Below are 19196 nucleotides of genomic sequence, written 5' to 3'. Positions count from 1 at the left end.
AGCTGAAATATGTGATGAAACAGTTTGCTAGTATGTTTGTAGAAGATGTTAAAATGCCAAGAACACATTTCTTTCACTATGGCTAAGAACTTGGAATCCTGCCATTTGTTGTCTCTATGCTTCCTCCCAATTGCTCCTGCTAGAAGCAGGAACCCCACCCTCAGCTCCAATCTACTGGGGAGGATTTCTATAGCTTTTCCATTGGGCTACAAGTGGAAAGAAAATTGTGAAATTTGTGAACCCTGGAGCTATTTCTCAGCCTAAGCAGCATTCATTAGGTATTTCTCTTTTTTTTTTTTTTTTGCAGTAGTGGAGTTTGAACTCAGAGCTTACACCTTGAGCCACTCCACCAATCTTTTTTTGTGTAGGATGTTTTCAAGACAGGGTCTCACTCACTAATTGCCCAGGCTGGCATCAAATGGTGATCCTTCTGATCTCCTGAATACTAGGATTACAGGTGGCTCATCAGATATTTCTTCATTCACCCCTGCTGAGGCCCCCAATGAAGTCTCTCACTATTTACTTTCACTATAGCTTGTTTCAGACTAAGGTCTTGCTCCACAGAACAAGGGCAAATCTCAGTAATTTCCCTATCCTCCTGTTCCTGTTAAGATAACCTTAGTTTTTGTCTTTTTCTTTTTAGACAAAAGATAACATGTTTTATTTTATGTGGTGTTGGGGAACAAACCCAGGGCTCCACAGATAATAGGGAAACATTCTGCCACTAAGCTATGCTCTCAACCCAGAAATCTAGATTTGGTTTTTAAAGAAAGTTTGCTGATAGGAACAATAAAAACAGATAAAAGATAATCTCTTCTCCCCGTCCCACCTCAGCAAATAAAAGAGCTGGGTGTGGAGGTGTATGCCTGTTACACCAGCTACTTGGGAAACATAAATAGGAGGATCATGGTCCAGGCCAGCCTAGGCATAAACAAGGAGACTCTATTAAAAAATACCTAAAGCGCCTTTCCACGCTACCCAGAGAAGGGTCCATACTGCGTTGTTTTTGATTCCTGTCGTAACTTAAAGGGAAGCTAATACAATGTCAGGAGCCCTTGATGTCCTGCAAATGAAGGAGGAGGATGTCCTCAAATTCCTTGCAGCAGGAACCCACTTAGGTGGCACCAACCTTGATTTCCAGATGGAACAGTACATCTACAAAAGGAAAAGTGATGGTATCTACATCATAAATCTGAAGAGGACCCGGGAGAAGCTTCTGCTGGCAGCTCGAGCCATTGTTGCCATTGAAAACCCTGCTGATGTCAGTGTTATATCCTCCAGGAATACTGGCCAGCGGGCAGTACTGAAGTTTGCCGCTGCCACTGGAGCCACCCCAATTGCTGGCCATTTCACTCCAGGAGCCTTCACTAACCAAATCCAGGCGGCCTTCTGTGAGCCACGTCTGCTGGTGGTGACTGATCCCAGGACTGATCATCAGCCTCTCACAGAGGCATCTTACGTCAACTTGCCTACCATTGCTCTGTGTAACACAGATTCCCCTCTGCACTATGTGGACATTACCATCCCATGCAACAACAAGGGAGCTCACTCGGTGGGTCTAATGTGGTGGATGCTGGCCTGGGAAGTTCTGCGCATGTGTGGAACTATCTCCTGTGAACATCCATGGGAGGTCATGCCTGATCTGTACTTCTACAGAGATCCTGAAGAGATTAAGGAAGAACAGGCTGCCGCTGAAAAGGCTGTGACTAAGGATGAATTTCAGGGTGAATGGACTGCACCAGCTCCTGAGTTCACTGCTACCCAGCCTGAGGTCGCAGACTGGTCAGAAGGTGTGCAAGTGCCTTCTGTGCCTATCCAGCAATTCCCTACTGAAGACTGGAGTGCCCAACCAACCACTGAAGACTGGTTTGCAGCTCCCACTGCTCAGGCAACTGAGTGGGTGGGGACAACCACTGAATGGTCTTAAGTTGTTGATCTGCCATCCCTTCAGCAAAATGGGAAAAAGTTGATGGAAAATAAAACATCAGTTTCTAAAAAAAAAAAAAAAAAAAAAAAAAAATACCTAAAGCAAAAAGATCTGCAGGCGTGGCTGAAGTGGTAAAGCACCTGCATAGCAAGCACAATGCCCTGAGTTCAAACCCCAATACCACCCTCACCCCCTCAAAAAAACTAAGATGGATAGAATATTTAGAGTGAGGGTTGTAGGTATAACTCAGTGGCAGAGCACTTGCCTAGCATGGACAAGGCCCTATATTCGATTCCCAGCTCTGAAAAAAAAAACATTTATATTTAGAGGCAGTAATTTCTCCTAGTGTTTTGACAAACATGAGGAACAAGAAATGAATAAGCTGGGTGCTTATCACAAAATCCATGCCCTGTATTTTCCAGTAGAACACACTGGTGAAGTCACTCTTCTCCATCCCATGTTATCTCTACAGGTCCTTCAACTGCCTGCACTGACATGAGCTGGACTTGGGAGAGAGAATACTGGTGCAGGAGTGGGGTCCTACAAGAGAAGCTGACTAGGAAAAGGGAAAGAAGGGATCCTACAGATTGGTAACTAAAATGAAGGGACACTCCTGTGACATTCACAGGAAGATAGCTACTGTAAGCATGCTGCCTTCACACCACAGTAAGCTGTCCATGGGGAAGCAGATATCCCTAGAAGACTACACATTCACTCTGAAAATTCTACCACTACTTAAATCACTTGTAGCAGGCGACATTTAATTAGAGACCTGCTGAGGTAACAAACATCACATCATTATAATTACCCTATGAAGCAGGCCCTATTATTACAGTCATTTTACAGATATAGACCCTGAGGTACAGAAAGGCTAAATAGTGTGTCTAAAGTCAAACAAGGAGTAAATTCAAATCCAAGCAGTCTGGCTCTAGAATTTATGCCCTTAATTCTATGTGTGAGATTGTCTCAGGGGAGTCCTTTAGGCAGGGAATAGCAAGTGCAGAATCCCTAGGGTGGACATGAGCTGCATGGTTGTGACATAGCAAAGAGCCAGTGGCTATCCCCTACAGCAAGATTGTGGAAGAGAGATAACCAGGAGTCAGATGACGAGGCCTTGCAGGTCATAATGTGAACATTTGATTGTATGCTAAGTATTATGAAAACTTACCAGAGCATTTTAAACAAGCAGAGACGTGACATCATCTAACTTTGTTTTAAAAGGATCCCCCTGGAAGCTGAGAGAACAGACTGTGGGTGGGGTAGGAGTAAAAAGGACCAACTAGGAGGCTTTTGAAATAATCCACTCAGAGATGATGGTAGTACAGATTAGAGATTTAGTGGTAGAACGGGTGACAAGTAATCAGATTCTGAATATATTTTATAGGCAGAAGAGATATGATTTGCTAACAGATTAGATAAAGACATAGTCAAGAAGGACAGCATGGGCTGGAGGCATGGTAGAGCAACTGCCTAGCAAGCACAAGGCCCTGAGTTCAAACTTCAGTACTGAGGAAAAAAAAGGACAGCATGATACTGGGCTTGGCTTGGACACCTGGATGAGTTGTGCAGCTGTTTACTGGATAAAGAATAATGGAAAAGGAGAGGGTTTTATTAAGAGGATGGAGAAGCTGGAATACAAATATACAATGTTGGATATGTCAAGCCTGAGATGCCCATTAGGTATTTCTGTCAGTCTAGGTAGGCTACATTATAAAGAGGTTTATTTAGCTCACAGTGCTGGAGGTTCAAGGGCATGAGGCTGGCATTAGCTGGGCTCTAGTGAAGGTCATAAGGAGAGACCTCTTCGCATGGTAGGAGAGCATGCAAGCAAAAAGGAGAGATCACATCACAAGATAGGAAGTCAGAGAGTGACAGCGCTTACTGGGATCCTGTGAGAACTACGTTAATCCCTTGCTAGGGCACAGTGCCCAATGACTTAGGACCTCTCACTAGGCCCTGCCTCTTAACACTGCCATACTGAGGACCAAGCCTTTAACATATGAACCCTTGGGTGACAAAACACATCCACACCACAGCAATAGCCAATGAAATTTCTGGATATGCACTTAAGATATATGATTCAAATTTCATAGGAAAAGTTAGAAATTTGGGTTCAATATCAAATAGATGGTATTTAACACCATGGAGCTAGATGAGATCACCTAGGAAACAAATGCAGATGAAGATGGGAAGGCACGTGTGAGAGTTCTAGGGATTTATGTAGGCAACAAGGAGTGGGTAAGAAGATGAGAACCTGGCAAAAAGGTAAATGATAAAAAGCAGTCAGGGAGGTAAGAGAAAAACCAGAAACATGTGGTATCATTAAGGCCAAATAAACAAAATGTTTCAAAAAGGAGAGGCTTTACTATATGGAAATCACTGGTGACCTTGACCAGGGTGATTTCTGCAGTGCCAAGAGTGAAGGCCTTTCTGGAGTTGTTTTTATCCCAGCCTCTCTAGCCCCCAATACAGAATAAAAAAGTAGCTGGGCACCAGCGGCTCATGCCTGTAATCTTACCTACCTGGGAGGCTGAAATGGGAAGATTGTGGTTCAAGGTCAACCTGGACAAAAAAGTTTGCAAGACCCCATCTCAACAGAAAAAAGGTAGGTGTGGTGGCAAGCTCCAGTCATTCCAGCAATGGAAGGGGGTAAGCAGAAAATAAGAGGATCATGGTCCAGGCAAGGCTGGGCAAAAAGTGAGATCCTATCTCCAAATGAATCAGAGCAAAAAGGTCTGGAGACGTGGCTGAAGTGGTAGAGAGCCTACCTACCAAGGGTCTGAGTTCAAGCCCTAGTACTACCAAAAAAGAAAAGAATGAGAAGACAGGAAGTAGAGGCACAGAGTATAAATAACTCTGCTGAAGTGTGTTTGGCTATAAAGATGAGAAGAGAAATAATGATATTGGAGGAATATAGGGATAAGGGTCTGGTTTTTGTTTCTTTTTTTTTCTTTAAATACAGGACTACTGACTCGAATAAGGAACATTTATAGCATGTCTACACTGTGCCAGGCTATTGACTGATGCTTAGGATTAATCCTCTAAGGATCTCTCATTCTCCTGCCTTGCCTTCCTCATTCTATTATGGAAAGAACTGACTTTGCTCTTTCACACCCTGTAGTTCTGACAGGTTGTACTTCTCAGGTAACCACACTCCTATCTTCAACACACAACTTACAACATGGAGCCCACCACAAATTCAATGCTTAGTTCTTTCTATTTTATCTTTTATTCCTGTGGAACTCCTCTGAAATTGTCACAAACCATTCTCAAATGGACAAGCCACCTTTATTATCTTATCATCAGTGTATAACTTCCATTAGTTTCAAATCTGTACTCACCAATATCCATGTTCTCTTCTTCTTCCCTGCACTGTTGCTGCTGTGTAGGGGCAAATGATGAGTTCTTATCAACAAAATGTGAGCAGAAGTGATGTGTGCCATCTCTGAGTCAAGACATACAATCTGTCTTTCCTCTGCCATCCATTAGCTAAATGGAAATGACAATGAGGCCTCAACATGCAAGGTCACAAAATGGAAGAAATACCTAATGGGCATCTCAGGCCAGACTTGGAAGATTACTGACTGGTTTGGAGGTTCATTGTGGATTAGGACATCTGGTTTTGATTAGTAGCTTAATAATGGGTACATGATTTCCATGAAAGGTAGAAAACTTCCATAAAGGGGGAAGTTCTATCATATATTTGAAGAATAGGAAACACTCATTTATGTGTTTGAACCATAGTAACAAGCAGTGTAAGACAATTACCAAGGAATAAATGGTACAATACATAATCAGAGTCAGATGGGCATGGTGGTGCACAACTGTAGTCCCAGCACCTGGGAGGCTGAGGTAGGAGGATTTCAAGCATGAGGCCAGCCTGGGCTACATAAGAAAACTCTGTCTCAAACAAACAAACAAACAAAACCCCCACCAAAACCTATAACTATCAGTCACTAACTACCAAGCAACTATTTTGCATGTGGTGTGTGTTGGGGGTCCCTAGGCTACTTGTATTCTGACTAAAATTTGGGGGTTTCCATAAGCCACACAGTTTCAATGATTTATGACTGCTTGCAAAACTCCCCTGCTTGTTGCCCTGCTTGCAAAATCTCCAGTCTCTCAACTAGCTAGGAATGTTGACCCGTTCCATCTGGTAATCACAGATAATCCAAGACCAGGAACACTCTCCCTCTCTGTGGTGTGGCCCCTTTTATAAAGCCAACTACCCATTCCACCCATGCTGCTGCACTCTAAACCTGAGGGAGGCAGCCCAGCAGTTTGTGCTTCAATAAATCTTTCCTTTCTACATGTGGCATGGTCTTTGTTTGGCAGTGCCTTACACTTATTATTATAGTTTTATTACAAAGGATACAGATCAGGAAGACCAGCCAAATAAAGAGATACACAGGATGTTATCTTAGAGAGAACACTGTGGAATTAGGGCATCCCACCTCCATTCCAACACACACACACACACACACACACACACACACCAACGTGTCAACTAACCCAGAAATACCATTAGGCTTCAATATCCAGAGTATTTTACTGGAGCTGTATCACAGAGGCATGACGGATCAAATCATCAGCTACATTACTGAACTCAATGTCCAACCTCTTCCACTGCCCAAAGGCCAGGTTGGTTCAAAGTTTTAACCCTCTAATCACATGATTAGTCTTTCTGGAGACAACTCCTACCCTGAACCTATCTAGGGACTCCTTATTAGTCACCTCATTAGCATAACCTTTCTATCACTCAGGAAATTCCAAGGTTTGTAAAGGATTAGGTATACTGTAGCCTATCACCATGCAGAGAACACAACAGATTATTTACTTGCAAAAACCACCTTAGTAATGAATTCAGGACCTAGAGTTCTCTGATAATGAGAAGTAAACAAAGTCTTTCTCCTAATCCATGTTTATTATACTACTAATCCTTTTCTAATAAAATATGAAACAAAAAATTGTTAAAGTCATTGAGGTATTATAAATGATATCATAAAAGGATACATAATTTTTAGGTTAATAAGTATGTTTATTTATATGTTTACCAGTATTTATAAATGGTTTTATTATTCTGAAAAATACTGATGTGATTTTTAAGTAATAATTATAGCCAAGGAAACAAGATTCTAGTTTTGGCAGAATATGCTAATCTAGAAGCATATGGCAAATCACAATTTCTTTGAGCAATGATCTCCTCATACATAAAATATAGATTACTTTATAGCTCTAATAACAAGTAGATTACTTTAAGGATAACATATTATTAGAGAACTACCTTCTATGAGAATCATTTATTCAATATACTCCTAGAAGACCATATCACTATTAGTACTCATGTTGTATTTTATTGTATAATAAGACAATCTTCCCCTATTGCTAACAAATGTACTCTGCTAAACAGACATGAAGAGAGCAATCTTTTGGCTTCAGGAATAAAAGAAGGCCACTTATCATTAAAGCATTACAGTGACAAGTAACACTGCAAGAACTAGAGTTAGAAGATGATTTAAACTGAAGTTTTCCCGATGTGTAACTCAAAGAAGCAGTCATTTGCTTTAAGCACAGGTAGGCCTTTGCTTTCCATTCTATTCACTACTTTTTGCTGACAATACTCTCCCCCCAAAATTTTATAAGGAGTCAAAAACACAAGTAACTAGTTTAGTTTATCTATACAGATATTGACCAAATTACAAAAGAATACTATTTTTTTCCTCTTACCCTCTTTGGAAGAAAAAATAATAAATCAACAAAGTTCCCTAAAGTTTATAAATATATAAATAGCAAGAAGGGAAGGGGAAAAATTTATTTTACTAATGTAAAATTTTATGTTACATCCTGATTCATGCTCTATTAAATTATTACATTATAAAGTGGAGCAAAATATATTAGTAACAAGTCACTGGGAGACAATCTTCCTGTAAGAATCAAACAGAAGCATTATTATTACAACAATTTCCTGAAGTTGTTAGTAGTTAGAACAGCTCAGTTGATGTGAGTTTTGCTAAGAAGAAGTGGTCTCTGAGTTTCGTGCATCAGTGTGTCCTTTTATCCAGAAGCTTTCAAGGACCTTCTCTAATATGCTCAGTGTTAGCTAGAAGACCCAGGTTTTAAAATGGCATTGAGGTACAACATAGACCTGTAAAATTATGCTCCTCATACATTAGGAAGAGGACAAAGTGACCTGTGTGACTAAGATCTTTCCAGTTTCACAAGAGACTGTGATTCCCAAGAACTATCTTATATATTTAAAAGAGAAAGTCTCCTTTGTTGAGAGAAAAGCCATTTTAACTATTTTCTGAAGTTTTCAAAAATGAACATTAAAAAAAAGGATAAAAATAGGGGGAAGAGGATCACATTTTCCCTCTGTTGTACAGGAAAAACAGTCATTCTTCCTCCTTCCACCAGCAAAAACAGAAAAGAAAATTCTCAAGATGATCTTTACCTTTGAGTTCAATTGATGATTCTTACCACCAAGATCAGTACCAACAGCCTCCACTTTTAACACTAAGAACTAAACTCACCTTTTTCCTCAAAGCTTTCCCTGACATTGGTGTCACAATTCATTAAGCCATCTAATATATCTACCAATTTCAGCCCTGAAAAGAGACTAACTTAACATTAAAAAGTAATTCTATTTTTTTCTTTTGTTAAAAGTAATTCTGTTAAGCTGGGTGCCAGTGGCTCACACCTATAACCCAAGCTACTCAGGAGCAGAGATCAGGAGGTTCATGGTTCAAAGCCAGCCCAAGGCAAATAAACAGTTCCCGAGACCCTATCTTGAAAAACCCAAGACAAAACAGGGCTGGTGGAGTGGCTCAAGTGGCAGAGTGCCTGCTTAGTAATCCTAGAAAGTGTGAGGCCCTGAGTTCAAGCCCCAGTACTGGAAGAAAAAAAAAAAGTAATTCTAGTTAGAAAGGATTCATATTCACAGCATTTGCTCTAGCACTTAGAGTACTATCTAGCACCTACCTGGTATACTTGATTGAATCACTGGTAGTCATTTTAGATTCTGACTGAGATTCTAGATTTTTCTCCTCTCACTCAGGTCCCACTCCTTTCCTTCCATACTCAAACAGTCAATCTGTACCTTCTTATTGTCTCTTCAAATGAGTCTTTCCATTTTTATTCAAGGCAGGCTCAGAATGTTCTTACTAACTGGTATTCCTGTCACATATTGCACTCATCTAACCTATTCACTTCATCCACTCATTTACTCATCAAGCATTTAAAGAACCTCATGAGCCAAGGACCTATTCTAAGCTCTTAGGACACAAAATAGCAGAATGTAACTTCCAAACATGTCCAAACAGTAGCTCTTGTCCCACATGCTCCTCTAAAACTCCATCACAGAAGTGCAATCAAAGACCCCTGACCTGCATAACAGTCTCAAATGAGAATAGGGAAGTGATGTTGTAGGTCACTAAAAATGCCATGTGGTTCCACCTGTTTTAGGGAGAAGTGTGCCCTTAGAGCCTGGCCCAATCCAGTGAGAAAGCTGAAGCAGCCATTGTGACACCATCCATCCTGAGGCCCTTACTAGCAGCTGCACAGATGGGGCTGCCTTATCTTCAGCATTCAGCCTCCAAAACTGTGAGCTTAATTAGCCACTCTTCCTTATAAAGTACCCAGCATCAAGTATTTTGTTATAGCAAGAGAAAACACAATGTCTTTAAAAAAAAAAAAAGGAAACAAATGTTAACTTTGTAAAATTGTCCTAATTTGCTACACATATTGCTATCTACTTATACTGCATTAAACTGTTAAATTCTATATCCTCCTTTAGACTTTAAGCTCTTCAACATTATCCATACTTACATCATCAACACCTATTTAATACTGTGCCTGGCACATAACATAGGTTTGCTAAGTAAATGGATAGATGAATGGAAATTGTATGCTTAGCTAAGAATTATATAGATACTTCAGGATTTGTAAGACTTATTTAAAATATTGGCAGCTGTGAAAATGATTCATTTCAAAACCTTTATTATATAAATATAAACTGAAATATAATTGAAGGAATAAAAATATCTGTTTTCATTAGAAAGCTATTATTTATTTCTTTAGTAATTTGTGTTGGGTATATCTTATCCATCATGGTGATATATGATCAGAATTTTTTTTTTTTTTGGTAGAGTTGGGGATCAAACAGAGGACCTTGTGCATTCTAGGCAAGCACTTGTACTATCCAGCCGTATCCCCAGCCTAATTATTTGCTTTGAATCCCAGATTTCACAGCTAGCATCTTGGTACTGAGGACTGAACCTAGAGCAAGAGCATGCTAGACAAGCATTCTGCCACTGTGCTACCACTCCACATATTCCTCAGTTCTCAACGTGCAGGGGCAACACGAGATGTAGTTTATAGTGCCTCTGTTTTAATCTTTGGAGAAAAGCCATCAAGAATATTTTTACAGACATATTAGCTGCTGATTTTGTAAGCTTTGTGTACAAATATAGTTGCAATGTAGGTCAAACTCAACACAAGCAACTTTACCCCATATTGCATTTTTTCCCATTACGACAGCCAAACATGGTGGTGCACACTATAAATCCAATACTTGGGAGATGGAGGTGGGGGAACACGAGTTTGAGGCCAGTTTGAGTTACATACCAAGACCTCATCTCAAAAAAAAAAACAAAAAACCCAAACTTTCCCTTTACATTCCAAATCTTTACAAAAAGGTTATTTGTCAATTTAACAAATTATGGTTATCTTACCTCATAATTTTCACAGAGCTCTGGTAATCCTTTTTATAATTAATAACTTTATATAGTATTTGTTTTATATTAAATGACTTTGTTGATGCACATAAAATGCATTATATAACTTGGTTTACTCATAGAATTGTCATGTTTAGTTACTTAGATGTAAACTGTAAATTGAGATAAATGAGAATTTGAATATTAAATAGAAATCTAATGATATTAAGGAATTATTTAACAATTTAATGTTCAATAACTATTAATAGAGTAATATAAACAAACAGGTCTTATCTTTTACAGATATATATTTAAGTACAGTGGTCTCTTGGTATTCGTAGCTATCTGGTTCCAAGGAACCCACCACTGAGAAAACACCACGCATGCTTGGATGCACAGAGCTCAGTGCTGTGCTGCGGATGCTGTATTCATTCCCCATCACACAGCCCAACTTCTGCTAAAGACACGCTGCCTTCAATCGACCTCAGATTTTCACTTAACCACTTCAAGTTAGCATGTTCAATTTTATACTGTCTTGGGGGCAACATTTGCTGTTTGGAAGGCAAACTCTATTTTCACAGAATCAAGGACAGGAATACTCAGAGATCCCATGATTTCAACACAAATGATGGTAATCCAGGACTGAGAGCTTCTCTGATCCACTGAGCTGTATAATGTGTATGGGAATTTAAAATTTCAAAATATTTTTTTTTTGCAATTTCTTTTGGTTTATTACTTTTTCTTTTTACAATGCTTGGTCAAAACCATGTGTAATAAATCTACAGATAAGGTGGGCTAACTGTATTGCAAATAAAGCAAGATGGATGTTCAGGATCTTCTTCAAAATAATATGGGGGAGAATGGAATGTAGAAGAAAGATGGTTGACCATGAGTTAATGTTTGAAAGGTAAAAAAGGCATATGGGAGTTCATTGTACTAATCTACTACTGTCTGTGCTCAAAAGAAAACTAACCCCCCATACAACTATTATGCATGGTTAAAAAAAAAAAACAAAACAATTTTAAGTGGGATTCAAGAGTCTGAGGCCCGCTCCCTCCTTCTCGCCCTGACCCCTCTCATTTCCAGGCAGAACCTGTTCTGCCCTTTTCTCCAATTTTGTTGAAGAGAAGACATAAGCAATAACAAGACAGACATAGCATTTTTGCTAGTTAAGGATAGCTATACAGACCGATTCCTAGCACTGCTTCTATGCACAAGTATATTATAACCCAAATTGATTCAACAGGGAGACTTTCAAACAAAACAACAACAAAACCCTTTAAAATGCTCTTAACACCAAAAGAAAATAGGTCATTAATGATAAGTTCAGTGTGTAAGCCTGGCTTCAGACAACAGGAAGTAAACATCTCAAAGTCTTTTTATTTTTTGCAGCAGGTCTCCCTATGTAACTCAAGCTGGTCTCAAACTCATGATTCTCCTGCCTACGCATCCTTAGTTCTGGGATTACAGGCATGACCACAAAACTGGCTTTTAATATGACTTTCTAAAAGATAAGGACTTGGGAACTGGAGTTGTGGCTCAAGGAACAGAGTGACTGAGATCAAACCCCAGTCCCCACCAAAAAAAAAAAAGAAAAAAGATAATTTCCTCTCTCTTCCACATCATTATGACACTCAAAAAATAAGCAATAATTCCCTAATATCAAATATTTAGTTATTCAATTTTCAGTTATCTCATAAATGTCATAAGTTTTTTGGTAACAGTTTGCATCACGATTCAAATGAAGTTCATATATTATGGTTTGTTGGTATGCTTGAGTCTCTCTTAATCTTAGGGTTTTCCTTCCACCTCTCTTTTCCCCTTGTTTGGAATTTCATGATTGCATCCCCACTACAGCCCTAACATGCTCCTCTGTCTCTGTATTCCCTAAAACCTGACACTATAATAGAAGGATGCATTGTTCAGTAAAGGAACTATTACTGTGTACTTATCAAAACTTAAATTTTAATTATATAAAGTTTAAAATATACAGATGCATTAACTATACTTCTGGTAACTACCATACTGGACAGTGGATAATCGAAAGTTTAACACAACAAAAAGCTCTATTAGACAGTATTGATTTAGATCCTTGATTAGTTTGAGGTTTAATTTTTTTGTTGCTGTTTCTTTTGGGGGAGGGGCAAGACTACTTCATAGGTGTGACTGTGTTTCCATCAGAAGTCACATGTCTACCATTCTGTGTCAACGGCTCCTTAACTTAAAAATCTAAAGAAAGAAAAAAATTCTGAATACTATTTCTTTTCAGCTTTTACTCTTTTTGACTTTTCTACAGTATTTGACACTTGACTCTTATTCCCTATAAACTCTTTCATCATAATCATCATTCTAAGAACCTCCCTGCTGTAGTCTGAGCTCATCTTAATTCCTTTGCTGGAGAAATGTATTCTGAGATTGTTGTCCATCTGGGTCCATAGAGTATGGGTAAAGAGTATTGTCTCCCCTGAAGGAGGTGACCATTCTTGTTGTTAACAATTTTGGGAAAAGACATTATATGACATGAAAGGAAACTGTGAAAGATGGCGCTTAGACTGGTATAAAGAAGAAACTTTCTTCTCTCTGGATCTCATTTCCTTAAGCCCAGACCACAGACAGTCCAAATGTACTTAATGACTTTCCTAACTGATGAGAGAAAAAAGAATTGCTACCATGCGGGGGTGGGCACATTTTGCTTCCAGCAAAAAGGCAATTCTATTATTTGAAGAACAATGAACTCTGTAAAGGGCTCCAAAAGACCAGGTGGTTCTAGGTGCAAATGAAAGCAGTCACAAATATTTTCTACTTATGATTTTCTTCTGTTATCTCTAAGTGCCTTATGAAGCCTTACTCTTCTCAGCTGTAAGGATGTAAAGAAATCAGTGAGGTAAAAAAAAGGACCTGTACTCCCGAAGCCCAGTACAGTAGAAGCAGCAGACTGGTGAGATCCCAAGCAGAGGTGATCTATAGTTAGTTCAGCTACCCTTACCCCAGTGCCTACTGGAAACCTCTACCACAGGCTCAAAACTCAACCCTTATATATTTCCTAGACAATCTCTTCCTCTATTCCCTGGGCCAGTTAATGATACCAAGCCTCACCAGTCAAAAAGTGGCATTTACTCAACTCTCCCTTTTCTTACAAGAAGCTGAGGAAAATAAGCTAGAATGAAAGAAATCCCTCCTAGCAAACAAAGTGTTTTCTGGGATAAAGATAGTTGAATAGTCTCATCATGTGGAGAATGAATCATAGCTTTTCCATTTCCAGAGCATAAATATATATGACTAAGTTATATATGATTGTGGGTAAGCTACTTAAGTCTTTTTGTGTTTTCCAGGAAGGAAAATGGCAACGAGTGAATTTCTGTGTCATACAATAGTAAATATTACAAAAGGTTTTTTAGTTTTTGTTTTTAAAGACAGGATCTCACTATGTTACAGAGGATGGTCTCTAACTCCTGTTCTAAAGTGAGCTTCTTACCTCAGCTTCTCAAGTGCTGAAACTACAGGCATGGGCCACCAGCTGCTATAAAGGTTATTTTTGAAAACTTCCTCCAAATGTTATGAAAATACTTTTTGAAAAAAAGTGAGCATGACAGCAAGCATGCATAACAGTATTCTTGACTTACAGGGTTAGTTCTGCATTTACCCTTATTGATTTTTCACTAGAAAAAACCCCCCAAAAAACCTCACTAACACAAATCTACAATTAGGTACCAATTACTCCCAACATCTAATTATTGTTCATTTCATCTTACTGATTTTACCACCAGTTTAAAAATTCTGTCCAAGCTCTCCATCACTACTGCCACTGCTCTAGTCCAACCAATGTCATCTCTCGTGAATTATTATAAATGTCATCACTGTCCTACCTACCCTCAGGCTTGCTTCCCAATGAATCCTACTCCCTAAGGCAGCTAAGAAATCTTTCTAAATACACATTTGATATTACTCCCATTCAAAACCCTTCAACGGTTCCTCGTCATCCTAAGAGCAAATATTAAATTCCTTAACATGGTTTCAAAATTTTTCATGATCTGTTTGTGTCTTAATCCTTCCTGCAGGCTTTTTCATATCTTTTGCACTTTGTAGTTGAACCATGCAATTACGAGTTGTTCACCAAATGTGCTATATTTCAACTTAGTTAGCCTTTACATGTGTTGTTCTGTTTGCTGCAATATTTCTTCCAGTATTTCCCCCATCTCACCTGAAAATTCTTTGCCACCCTTCGGATCTAAGCTTATAGTCATTTTATCTGAAAAACCTTTGGCTCTTTGAGGGTAGAGATTGTATCTTGTTCACTACTAGATCCCCATGCCCCACAAAGTGCTATAGATGAACTAAGAGTAAATGACTAATTTTTTACATGGGCTACTCAAAAGAATATGGGATTGCTTTGACTTTGTCTTAAAAAAAACACTTATTTTTCACAAAGATTTATGGGTGTGAAAACTAGGTGTACAGATTACCCATGTAATGGATGAGTAGTTAACACTGACTATGCTGCTCATGTCCTAATTCTGTATTAGCTGTTGTTGTCTTTGTCTTGAGACATAGGCAAAACAATCTTAGCTGAAGAGTGGGGCAGTGAAAAGTATAGTACAATACTGAGTCAGATGTGCATAAAAATATAAACTGACAAAAGAAGAACCTCTCTAAAACCACACAAACTTCAGTTTAATAGTCATAGCTTTAATAATGGTCATTCAGAGATTGATCTGTGTTACAGTTTGTAACTGGAATATTCCCCCACACACTCATGTGTTGAAGGCTTGGTCCTCAGCTGGTGGCTCTATTGAGAGGTGATTGGATTATAAGGGCTCCAACCTCATCAATGGGTTAATCCAGTTTTTAGCCTGATGGCTATTAGGAGGTAGAGACTAGTTGGAGCAAACAGGTCACTGGGATGTGCCACTGAAGGGTACATCTTGTCAACAGTTGCTTGCTCTCTCCCTTTTGCTTCCTGACCACTAAGAAGTGAACATCCTCCTCACCATATGCACCCACAGCTGATACTCTGCCTCATTTTAGGCCCAAAGCAATGAAGCCAACAGACCATGGACTGAAACCTTTGAAACTATGAGCCAAAATAAACCTTACCTCCTTTAAGTTGGCTTTCTTGGGTATTTTTATCACACCAACACAAAGCTAACAGTCTGTAAAATGGGAAAGAATTCACTTCCCACAAGAACAATGTTATAAGATGCTTGAGTTTTATCTCTCTATCCCAAATTAGTAAAGGTGCTTTTAATGATCCAATATGGGGATCAGAGAAGGTCAGAAGGGAGAGAGGGACAGAGACCAAAGTTCAGAAACTTTTGAATCCAGAGCTCATGATCAGCTGGGATGTGAAGCACTAAGGCTCTGGTAGTCTACGAAGTCAGAGATGTCAGGGAGTGTCACAATAGAGCAATCCTTTACTGTACCTTTCTGTTTCACATTATCTTCTCTGTATTTTTCCCTTTTCTTTCTTATATCTTTCCTCCATACCCTTGGGTATTTACTCTGCTCCTGCAGGAATATAGGGGGACCCGCCTTCCCTCAACTCAGCCTTGCACTGTTGGGTTAGAAGCATGGGGTTCCTAAGAGAGGATCTGTGGTCAAGCTCCACAATGGGAACAGTGCAGAGAGAGAGAGAGCAAAGGAGCCTCATAAACTTAAGCTTTGTGAAGCAGAAACCTCTTAGGTGCAAGTGCTCTAATTACACGATTACTCTTACTTCCTCACTTCTGGAAGCTCCTCTATCAGAGATAGCTTTAGAAACACATAAAATCTGATTCACATAGTTTAGAAGATAACACTGTATAAATGAATAATTCATAAAATGTTAGGCTTGACTAATCTTTAAGAGATTACATAATCTCTTTAAGAGAACACCAATGCTCAGTTCTGTGGTCTAAGGTTAAGCTCTAAGGTCTAAGCTGTGGCTTGAATTTAGAAGTCTTCAGAAACACAAAGATGGTGTCCTCCTCTATTAAATGTCCACCCTGCATCCTTATGCAGGCCCAGGGCTAAGCATGAGGCACACACTCAATACATACAGGCCAAGTGATGTTTCTCAAGTGTAATCTGTGAGCTTTAACGCACGATTCAAATACCATCTTTGCCAGAATTACTAGTAAACAAATCTTTCACATGACCTTTTTTTTTGAGGTTCTAGAATTTGAACTCAGAGCTTTACACTTGCTAGGCAGACGCTCTACCCTTTGAGCTATACCTCCAGCCCTTTCTGCCCAGGCCTTCCTGGAATGCAATCCTCCTATTTATGCTTCCACAGTAGCTGGGCTGACAGGTCTAGAATGGTGATTCTCCCGATCTCAGCCTCTCAAGTAGTGCCTGGCTTCACGTGACTTTTTATCAAGCCTTTAGTACTGTATATTACCTTCCCATCTCAAAATGACGTACATCACCCAAATTTCTCACTCACTGCATCATGACCAACTACTAAACTAGTTTTCTTTTTTTCTCTCTTTAAAAACTGTACTATAATTGTTACTATTACTATTTTTTTTTTTTTTTGCTTCATGCTGTGCTAATTTAACATCATCTTGGTAAACATTTAGCTGTGGCAACTGCAGCTGGTCTGTGTGCAAACCAATTTTGTTCATTCTTTATCCTGGCAGGGAGCCCTGCCCTGGCATTGTTTTGGGAATAATCAGCATTAAACCTGTGTCAGAAAGGTTGCCGCAAGTAAGGCCTCAGTAACAAGGGTGTTCCGGAGAGATGAAGACAAATGCAGCAGCTGTGTTAAAATCTATGCAAAGAGTTTTGGTCATGACAGTAAAACTGGAGCCCAGCTTCTCTTCTTGTGCTTTGGCATTTCTCCTGTGGAAATGACTTGGAAAGGGAGTATTAGAGAAAAGAGATGCACCAAATTAACTGTATTTCTTTCTTTCTCGGTACTTGGTGACTAGCCAGGAAATGTTACTTACTTCAGATGGTAACCGCAAATGGGAAAGAAAGAAATTCGCATGATTAGCTACATTCTGACATTAAAAACAACGCATGACTTTAGGCATTCTTTTATACAGGATGAATCTCAAGTGTGAGAAAGAGAATGCAAGCCTAACAAGATCCACAGAATATGTAAACAACTCTGTCTAAAAACCCTGGTAAAGGCTAAATTCCTTAACATCAAAAGATCGAAATTGGGTGTTTTTTAATCCTACTCACCTGCTGGACTCAGTCTATACCTTCCAATGTATCATGTCCCTTCTGTACTTGAATGAAGATAAAATATTCAGTCAATCTTTCAATCCCATTTAGCTTCATATGCATTGTTTAGGAACTTCACAAGTACTCACAGAAAAAGGCCACCATGTTTCCCTAACATACAACTAGTTCTGTGGGGGCTACTACAGAAGTCAAAAAGCACAGTTCATTCCTGTCTGATCACAGTAATTCTTAAACACATGGTTGCGTATTGTGCATTTGCTCACACAATTTTCATTAAATGACTAGTAAGTCAGTAACTGCAACAGACATGCACGTGCAAACTCAGTTTTTTCCACAACAGCTTTGAGATACATTCCACATATCCTTTTATGTCCCATTTTTATTTTTTAAAAATTTTTGGTGGGACTGAGGTTTGAACTCAATGCTCTGCACTTGCAAAGTGGTTGCTCTATCACTTGAGCCACACCTCCAGTCCATTTTACTCCAGTTATTTTGTAGATACAGTTTTACAAATGATTTATCCTGCCTACCCTCGAATCAAGGTTCTCCCAATCTCAGTCTCCCAAGTAGCTAGGATTCCAGGCATGAGCTGCTGGTGCCCAGCTACACGTGCCCTTTTGAAGTACACAAGTCAGTGATTTTTAGAGTATTCACTGAAATATGCAACCATCAGCACTATCGAATTTTAGAACCCTTTCATCACTCTAAAAAGAAACCCTGTACCAATTAGGAAAGCCTTTCTGACATGTAAGCCACTCCTATTGCTAGATGTGCTTGTGACCTATGTAGACATTTCTTGGCCTTTGTCAAATTGAATACTGCAAAAAACTTTTTTTAGAGTTCAAACATGAGAAGACTCAAAAAATGTTTTTCAGCAAAGTGCCAGTGGCTCACACCTGCAATCCTAGCTACCTGGGAGGCTAAGATAGGATCACAGTTTGAAGCCAGCCTGGGCAAATAGTTTGCAAGACCCCATCTCAACCAACAGCTGGACCTGGTGGTATGTGTCTATAGTCCCAACTATGGCAGGAAGCCTAAAACAGGAGAATAGAGATCTAGGCCAGCCTGAGTAAAAAGCAATACCTTATCTCAAAAATAATCAGAGAAAAAAGGGGAGGGATGTGGATCTTGGCTTAAGCAGCAGAGTGCCTACCTCACAAGCATGAGGCCCTGAATTCAACCCCACTGCTGCAAAAGAAAGAAAAGGATTTTCACAAATTTTGGTGGGGAACTAATTGTAGAAATTATTTGTACAAGTGTATATAAACATTATCTTACTTATGTAATTCAAAATGAATTATGACATTATCTGACCAATTTCTTGCAGATATTCTGTGCTGAGGCTCTTACTAATAAAATCAACAATAACAGTCCTATACAGCTTTTTA

At 39.2% G+C, this 19196-nt stretch overlaps 1 protein-coding gene and 1 pseudogene across 6 annotated transcripts in view; one reads left to right on the top strand and one right to left on the bottom strand.

Moving 5' to 3' along the window:
- The window catches only part of Dennd5b (DENN domain containing 5B), a 156547-nt gene that overhangs the window by 93983 nt on the left and 43368 nt on the right, over positions 1 to 19196 (bottom strand). The window lies entirely within an intron of this gene.
- On the top strand, positions 984 to 2001 carry LOC109695550 (small ribosomal subunit protein uS2 pseudogene; annotated as a pseudogene).

The sequence above is a fragment of the Castor canadensis genome, chromosome 8 (genome assembly GCF_047511655.1).
Source record: "Castor canadensis chromosome 8, mCasCan1.hap1v2, whole genome shotgun sequence".
NCBI lineage: Eukaryota > Metazoa > Chordata > Mammalia > Rodentia > Castoridae > Castor > Castor canadensis.
The sequence above is the reverse complement of the archived record's forward strand: the minus strand, read 5'-3'. Positions and strand labels throughout refer to the sequence as shown.